This window comes from Gadus morhua, chromosome 14 (genome assembly GCF_902167405.1).
Source record: "Gadus morhua chromosome 14, gadMor3.0, whole genome shotgun sequence".
In the NCBI taxonomy this organism is placed as follows: Eukaryota; Metazoa; Chordata; class Actinopteri; order Gadiformes; family Gadidae; genus Gadus; species Gadus morhua.
This window is the reverse complement of record NC_044061.1, coordinates 10,763,730-10,773,701: the sequence shown is the minus strand read 5'-3', so window position 1 is coordinate 10,773,701 and position 9,972 is coordinate 10,763,730.

Genomic DNA, 9,972 nt, shown 5'->3' with positions numbered 1-9,972 from the left:
AGTCAGCGCTCCCAGTTCTGGCGGACATCCTTCCTTCCCTCAATCCTCCCTGGATCTCTCAGAGTTGGGGTCCGAAAGAAGGATATCTGGGGAATGTGTCTTGATAAAATACATCATTTATTGCCAGGCTTCAATCTTGACTATTTTCCCTCTCTTTTTTATTTGTGTAATAATGAGTAGGGGTGGGGTGGGGGGGGGGGGCGGAGGGGAGGGGTTGGGGGGTCGGAGGGTAGGGGGCGTCAGGGCGGCAGGCGTTGGGAATGAATGGTCATGATTGGGTATGGGGCTGGGTGGGAGGGGGGGGGGCTTCTGAAGGGAGGTGAAAAGAATTCATGAGATATCACTTTAATTTATTTATTTATTCAATAAGGGGGATCGCCTTATCAGCCGTAGTGCTGGTTAATGACATCACTGCAGAGACGGCGCGGAGCCGTCCCAAATCACACTGCCACTGACGTTTTTTTATTTCATCCAAATTATTTCTGATATATTGCTGTGTGCATCTGGGCTTATGTGTGTGTGCATTCATGTCTGGGTGCATGTGCATCAAATAGATAGTTGGAGGCTTTCATAACCAAAACAAATGTTGTTTGTAGAAAACATTATCCTACGGGATATGAATATTATATTGAAATTCAATCTATTTTATGTTTTGCTTCTCTTTAAATAGTAAACACAACTGTAATGCACTTTACATGATCCAGGAAGTATAATAATTTGTTTTTGAATAGCTTTGCCTACAAAATAAAAAGATTGTAAAGGCAAGTGTCAGAAATGTGAAAAGAACTGCTTTTGTGTAAAGCGTTATATGCAACATATGTTTTAGAGAGAGTTTCACTTCCTCTCTGTATTGTTTCATTCATATTTATTTAACTAGGCAAGGAAAACAAATTGTATTGCAGTCATCTAAAACTGATTTTTTATTTTCATCAAATACCCTGCGACTGTCAAATTGTATTAAGTGCTATAAATTGTTGCATTGACATTCAACTATCTGTAGGATTTCTTTTGCATTATTTTTCATATCAATATAATACCAGTATTATAAAACTGTTTCGATAAAAATATTTGAATAACATTAACTTTCAACTGAATCACACTATATAAATATATAAATATATATATATATATATATATATATATATATATATATATATATATATATATATATATATATTAAATCTTATTGAATTATTATAAAACTCATATCTGGTTGTAAGAAGCCTTCACTGACACATTCAAATCATAAAAAGTCTAATTTAAAATGCTAATCAGGGACAATTACAGCACATCCTATCCCTCTGATATATGCAAAAGAACCATAGCAAATCCTATTTCAAAACTATACATTTTAAATGTCTTCATAAATGTGCAAAAATAAGGGAGAAGAATGATTTGGGTTTGCTCTGAAAGGTACCTGCAACGACATGTGTCAACACATTCATTTTCCTCCCCCCTTATGACGCCCTATAGGTGTAGAAAATGGGGGACAGGGCATGTCGGACATGGAGTAAGTGAAGGATAGAGGGAGAGGTTGACCATGGCTCACAGTGGCTATCTAAGGGATACGAGCGGCCAGAAGCCGGCTGAAGGAAGGCCTGCGAGTCATTCACCAGGTGTCGCACGGGCACAGTGCCCAACATTGAGAGCCAACCGGAGATCCAGTACCAAGCTTTTGTCCCCCGCGACAGACACACAGTCACCCAGCAGAACGACCCTGGAGGGAGAGTTTGACCGCAGGGTTTGACAGTAGAGTTCCACAGTTCTTCTGGAGTGCAGACATGGTTCTTTAAAACCATGGCAACCAAAAAACACTGCATGACACTAACGTGATAACAACACAAAGCCACAGGGTATTTAAAAACTGTACTTCACACCCTAAATTAATTGATATTGGCAGGAATAAGTAAATCGATTACTGATTCATCAAACAGCATTGTATCACGTCTCTTATAGTTTATTACACACAAAGGTGATAATTTATTTGTTTGGGCCATGATGTTATCCTTTTTCTCTAGTCTGTGAACAGCTCGTTTCGTAGCCACAGGATGCCCATCTTCCTTGAAAGGATACGGCGCGGCCCACATCCCAGCTGGGCCTTTCAATCACCACCATTAAGGCGTGAGCAGATCTTGAAAATGACTCCACATTAACTGCTCCATCTCAATCATAATCACAAGAACGTCTAATAATATTTTTCAAAGCTGTGACGGGAGGGCAAAAAATATATATTTTAATTTCCGTTGCTTAAACCTCTAAATGAAAGAGTGAGAGAACGAATGTGGGGGAAAGTTTAATCGTTTATGGAAGGATGGGGTGTTGGGGGGGTGATGAAGAGCCATCTCCCTCACATGGTCTATTTTACAGAAAAATGGGGAACAAGAAAAATGAAGGGGGTAATCAAATCTGTGAGCTTAGCATGAGCCAAAGCTTTTTAAATGGACAAAGCACATGACCCTTGCTATCCACATGCAATAAGTTGACATGTCTCCTGCCCGTCTGATAACCCATGTCCCCTTATAGCCTTGTCCCACCAAGACCACTGACCACTCACCAAAACGACTTCTCTGTTACACCATCAAGATACACACGCACACACACACGCACACACACACACACACGCACCTGCACACACACACACACACGCACACAAACGCAAACAAACAAGCACGCACGCCTGCACGCACCTATGCACACGCACAAACATACTCACACTCACACACACGCACGCACATTCACACACGCACGCACACACGCAGGCATGCACGCACGGATGCACCCATGCACGCACACACATAGACACACACACACACTCACACAAACAAACAGTCTTTTTATTTAGCAATTTAACTGAAAAGCTTTATTATTTAATATTAATATCTCTGAATTATTGCTCTTTGCTCCTAAATTGAAGTGCTTTAATTCACATTTGAGGGGCTGTCAAGGCTGTTCAGTGTGAAGATAATGTGGAATTCAACTTTATATCTCAAATAAAAAGTAAAAGGGATTGTTTAAAGTCTATGATAAAAGAAATAGGAACAAAGGAACAAAGTGGATAAAAAATATGCATTTTCATGATCTCACTTTTCAAGACTCATGAAATAACTTTTTAAATTTTGCATATCACATGCCATCAAATATTCCCTTGTGCATATCAACATTAAAGCTATGTTGTGTGCTATTTCAGCACGATAATAATAATAAAAAAATAATAATTAAAATAAACTCAACTCCTACATTCCACACCGACATAGCACGATTAAAGTTTCTTTCTATTCTTCATGTCCTCGGCTTTTTTCTTTTCTTTTCTATTTCCTTCCTTCGGTTTTTTTCTCGTACAGATTGTAAACCTGAATTCCCCTGATCTTCCATGGAAGTGTGACCTTGTGCTGTGTGACGGCAGATAGGCATTGCATGAAGACAGGACACTTATCATCCAGGGACAAGGAGGCTGTTTCATCTCACACCCCCGGTGGCTAAAGCCACTGTTAGTGTAGGGACCATCACAATGGCAGCACCGTCGCAGGGGGAGCAGCTGTCCTAGTGAGGGGGTGTCAAGAGGGAGGTGGAGGTGGGTGGAGGAAAATGAGGAAAAATGGAAGGAGTCAGGGAGGAGGAATGGATGGGAGGGAGGTGCCCTAAGTATGAGGAGTTCTGGTGTTATTAGAAGAGCCTGAGTCTGACCAATAATGCATTCCAAAGAACATGGTTTGTTTCACCAACGTTCAGAATCTGCTTTCAAATCACGCTGTGCAAAGACAGATGTTTTCTCCATCCAAACGGGAGACGGGAACAGTTGCAGGAGAGATGTAGGCGACCGTTGCTAAAACAACCACTGGAGGAAGTGTACATCAAATTCAATGTCCGTCGCACACACACACACACACCACACACACACGGGCAAATGAACACCTACAGGAAATAAAACAACTTTTTATTTTTGCAGCATCGGCTGGCACTTAGAAGTGATAGTTGAAAGTGCTAAGCTCTGGGTATGACAGTGAGAATTGGCATCAGGTAAGTAGCAGGGAGGTCTTCCAGTGATGTACAGAAGGACGAGGGGGGTAAAGCAGGGTGCTGATGAGGGTGGATGGAGAGGTGGTTCTGTGCTGCAACCTGCGCCACAAAGGGCAAAACCCCTGGAAGCCCAATTGGTTTCTGAAGAGCTTTCCATTGTCTGTGGTGATGAAGTTGAGCTCTGGCCTCCAACCCAGGGGTCTCTCTGTCTAATCCTGACCCCGTAACTCTCTTTCCCAGCCCATCGCAAAAACACTCACACACAGACAGACACACACACACACACACACACACAGATGCGCCCGCTCATGCGCAATTGTATGCACACATAGACACTACACCACACCACCAAACATAACATCTATACCAAGGTATACTGACATTCAAATAGATAAACACGCATACAAACACACAAAAGCAAAAACACACACACACACACACAATCAAGTGTGTGGACACACAAAACATTTAAACCACAGATATACACACAGATACACATGTAAACTGATAGTCCCACAAACTAAATAATACACAGTAAACCATACAGACTCACACACAAACGCACAAACACACATGCAGGCGCATGGACACACACCACACCCGCAAACATCTCATTCCGACTGCAGATATATACAAAGATACACTGATAATACATACACCTACGCATACACACACACACTAACACACACACACACACACACACACACACACACACACTTGTACACACACACATAGGTGCTGTCTCTTTGTAGATGATGGCTAACATAGCTGCAGGGTTGATCGTTGACTGGCCCTTCCCAACATGGCTGAATATAAAACAGCGTAATGAGAGTGCAGTGAGAAAATGGCTTCCTCCTCGAATATGGCTTCAGAAAAGGTAATCCACCCCTACACACACACCCACACACACACACATGCACTCATGCCCACACACACACACACGCACACGCACAAATTGACAAACACAGACAGACACACACACACACTCACACACACACACACACACTTTCTCACACACACCCACACACACACCACCACCACCATTACTACCTCGCCTTTCTTAATGCTTCTTAATGCACTTCGTTTCTTTCTCCTTTTTTCTGGATAATTTGCCTCTCTCAATAACACCTTGCACTTCCCCTCCACCCTCCCCCCTTCCATTTGGTATGCGGATGCAGGCTTATTATTTAGGACACAAAAGAAGGGGCTTCTTGGTGAAGAGACAGGTCCCTGCTGCTGAGTGATGAGAAAAGGACCCCAGTGAAATCTCAGCCCCCCAAAACATGTTCCTCCTCCGTGGACACCGGGAAATATTAACAACAACAAAATCCCCAAATCCCAACAAAAACCCTCCCTCTCTACCCTTGGAACACAGCTCAGCAGGAGCAGGGAGCAAGCCCCCACATCTCCCATCCCCTTCCCAGTCTGATCTCACATCCCCCAGAGTACCACCGTCCAGCCAGACACATATGCCCCCTCCCCTACCGACCACCTCATTTCATTTTTCTCCATTTTCCTCCATTGGTCCACGGATGCACATCTCTTCCAAACATCCACCTCAAAAACACTTGATTTTCCTGCCCATAATAAAAGGACATCATGTTGAACAATATGTGTATTTATTCAGCACAGTGCGGGCAACAGTGGTGTTGCCCGCAGAGAGAGAGAGAGAGAGAGAGAGAGAGAGAGAGAGAGAGAGAGAGAGAGAGAGAGAGAGAGAGAGATGCTCCTTGCTAAATTTGTACAAATCATTCCGTCTGGAAGATGAACGGCGTGCTTCGGAGTTCATTGCCTTCCGTTTCGGCCGAGTGGCCGGCATGCCGACACAGCAGGCCCCGGTGGACAGGTTGGATCCACGGACGGTTACAGAGGAATAATAAAGCAGCTTCCATGGCGGCTCCGCCATTTTACTACCGGGCCCTGCTGAGATGATGAGGTCGCTAGCCGCAACACTTGGCTACTATAGCATTGCTACTAGCATGATTTGGGTCTTGCTGTGGGCCTTCACTAAAGCCTCACACAAACAGACGAGATCCGTCCTAAGTGTAACAGAAAGGCAGTTGTTGTTGATGTCCCAGTCTGCGATGGAAACAAATAAATGTGGCCGTAATATTGACATATTTGCTGAAGACCGACTCCTAGTAAAGATGTGAAAATGAAGGTTACGTCCCAAACAATGCTCCCGAATACCACATCAGTTTATACTATTGGCATATTGTACATAATATTACGCTTGGAATGTGTATCAAGTATTTGAATGAATTTTAATGTGCACCCTTGCTTCTGTATACCATTACAGTAGGCCTACACTCTGGTATCTTAAAAATAGTGTTCATATGAGGAGTCTGAGAGAAACAAATGCAATACATTCCGGTAAACTTCAATGTCCTCTGCTTATTCTTATCAGGGTGTTCTGACCTCACCAGGGCACACTGGATGGCACACCATCGCAGGGTCACCACATATTAAGTCACTGTTATTCCAGGCAAATACTGGACACAAAGATAGCAGACAGTGACCCTTTACTGACCTATTCTAAGACTAGGGTGAGAGACAAACACATTTATATAAGTTGATAGAGTTTGTCAAAATGACAGGCAATTACTGTAGTCCTTACCACTGGTTTGCATGCTAAATGAGAGTCGTTACAGTTCTAGGAGCCATACATGTTGCTGCTACGTTCTCCAGCTCCTGGACAGCCCGGCATTAAATATACCAAAGTCCATTAGGGCTAAACAGCCTCAGGAAAGACTTTCCCCAAACATGGAAAAATGACAGTAAATTATGGCGCCAATCAATTATGCATGCATTATATTTTTCTTACACTGTATAAAATGTCTAACGTTAATACCTCTAAGTATACATTACTTCCCGGCGACAAAATGCACACCATATTAATGTGAGTGTTTTCCAAAGAGATTCATCAATGTTGTGCAGCCGAAGGTAATGGAGGGAAAAAGAAGAGGCGAGGGTAGAGATCCCTCCATATCTACTGGGACGGTGTGCGGCATTGATCATTTGTGTGTGTGTGTGTGTGTGTGTATGTGTGTATGTTTGTGTTTGAGTTTTTATTTTTGTGTGTGTGTGTGTTTGTGTGTGCGTGTGTGTGTGCGTGTGTGTGTGTGTGTGTGAGAGTACGTGTGTGTGTGTGTGTTTGTGCGCCGGTGTGTGTGTTTGTGTAATGGTAAATCTGCTAATATATAAAGTCATGAAAATATCAAGATGTGCCCATGAACAAAAGTGCCAAACGGCCAAAGAAATCAACGGCAAATGTCACGGATCAAAAAAAGAGAGAGACAGGCTTTGAGAGAGAGAGAGAGAGAGAGAGAGAGAGAGAGAGAGAGAGAGAGAGAGAGGAGTGGACGCAACGAGTGTTTGGCGAGTAGACAGGGGCTGGCCGGCTGGTTGTTGTGGGGGTCACAGGGAGGAAGAGGGGAGGGGTGACCTGACCTAGGTTATATCTGTCTGGCCAGTGAAGGGGGGACAGTCCCTTAGGAACGGGGACATGGCCCAGATGCTGGAGGGCCAGACAGAAGTGACCTCCGTCTGTCTGGAAGGAGACAGGTATCGGCAGGCCTCCGATGACCACTTCAATGAGCTGTCAATAATTGGTTGTCGTGTTAATAACGGGCTTCCTCCCGGGGCCTCTGGGCCCCTGACTAGGGCCCCCTAGAGCAGCGCCAAGAGACAGCCTGTGGGTGTGTCTAAACGTATGCGTGTGTTTGTTTTTAATTTGGGGTTTGAATTTTCCTGACTTATTAAGACATAATTATGCAATAAATATATTTATATATAGAAATATATAGGAATATATAAAAAAAATGTACACAAACACACATGCAACGACACATGAGCGCACACACACACACACACACAGACATAAGACCTTTTGTCTTCTCTTTACTAACTTCACAGACAATTCCCGATGATCCCGACCGATGATCCCTCTTAAGTTACATGCAACACAATACACCCTTACACACTAATTTGTTTTCTTTGGCCCCTTTTCTATGTCGGTGTGTAATTGAGCCCTTGAATATATACAAATTTAATAGAGCTAATAGAATCATTATCAAATTCAGATCAATACAAATCTAACCACACTATCCTTAAAAGGGAGCAATATTGAAATACAACACTGTCTGTGCTCTCTCATTCTTCGGCCTACATCTGAGGCTCGCTGCCATCAGACCTGGATTACCAGACAGGCACATTACAGCTAATAAGAGTCACACAAAACACCCTTTATTAATGCATAAGAGACTCTTTGAACCTGGGGAAAGTTTCAAAGGGAAGGCGGTGATCACGGTTTCTCGGCGGACACAATGAGATGCCTCCCATTACCCAGGAGGAGTCAACAGCCTGGTGCAGGTCAAATCCCCAGGAGCCCTGATAGCAAACATTCAATAGCTGGGACAATGACTACACCGCTGAAACTGCGCCTTTTTACTTACTTTTATTCATTTATTCACATTAATCAACAATAAAACGGAATGTTTGTAAAGGGATAAAAAATAGTTTTTTATCCCTTCTACAATTATACAATTCTAAAGAGTTGCACTTTTTGGACAGAATTTCAGATTTTAGGGACACATTTAAAAATGTTCAGCTGTGCTAAGACGATGCTGACTAACTCAGTGTGAAAAGGAACACTGTATTTGCACACTTTCAAAACCCGATAACAACATACATGTCTGTCCACTTTCTATTTGATTACTGTTGTTTGCAATTTGAGTAAAATGGTGTTGCAGTTTTTGTGAAATGGTGTGTGTGTGTGTGTGTGTGTGTGTGTGTGTGTGTGTGTGTGTGTGTGTGTGTGTGCGCGTTTACTGTGTGCATGTGTGTGCGTGTGTGTGTGTGTGTGTGTACATGGGCTACAACAATTAGACTGTGTGCCATTAATGACTTTGTTATGAGGATAAATAAAACCTCCTCATTGTTCATATTTTCAAGCATGTTTTTATATGTTTATAAACTAGCAACATTGACGGAAAATATAATGTAAATCCCCAACACATTGTAATTCCTACTGGATACTTCAATCAAAGTCATCCTAACGTCAGACTGTTGTCTGGATACTAGCAGCATGTACTTTATTCTGATAAACTTAACGCCTTGAAGTTAACTTTTGAGTTTTAACACCAATCAATATTGTCAGAGTCATTCCACCCTTTCATTACACACCTAACTAACCTTTTTAGACCCTGCAGAGGCATACACTCATAATCCAATGGAAGATAATTTAAAACTTTTGTAACCTAAATTCTATTCCAATAATCCAGATTTTGACAGCAACCTGTCACATTATAAAGTCTGAACATAGTTACACGAATTGAGAATGATACGCGTGATTGAATTTTATTGAAGTGGTCAGCAAGCAGCTTATTTCCCTCCCAGAAAGCCCCAGGGCTTGGAGATGGTCGGGTGGGGGGTGGGGGGTTGGGGGGAGAGATTCACAGCATCATGCTGTGCTGAGGGACCGGTGGACCAGAGGACACACGTGTCACTGCAGAGCCCTTCTGTGGCTATGGTGGCCAAGATGCACCTGTCCCAGTTCAGTCAGAAACCACTACATGGATGTTTTAGTGACATGTGTACGTTGAGATAAGCCGCACATATGAATACTACATGGAGTAAAACCAAGCGAATAGTTATCCTATCCATATGGCAAAGAAAGAGAAGACAGAATCTTATGGGGGGGGGGGTTCAATCTTAACCTATTCAAATTAGGTCTTTATGACATATAACTGTTCCAATGTAATTTTATGCAAATTCATGTATCAAAAAATATTTATTCACAGTATACTAATGAAAAGCACAAAACAATTAATAATGATATGACAAAAGCAGTAATAAAACATTTGTTCTGGCTGACACCAAAACATTCCTCTTTAGGTAAATAAATGCTATTATGGTCCATTTATACTTACATCAGGCAGGCAAATAATTATAGTT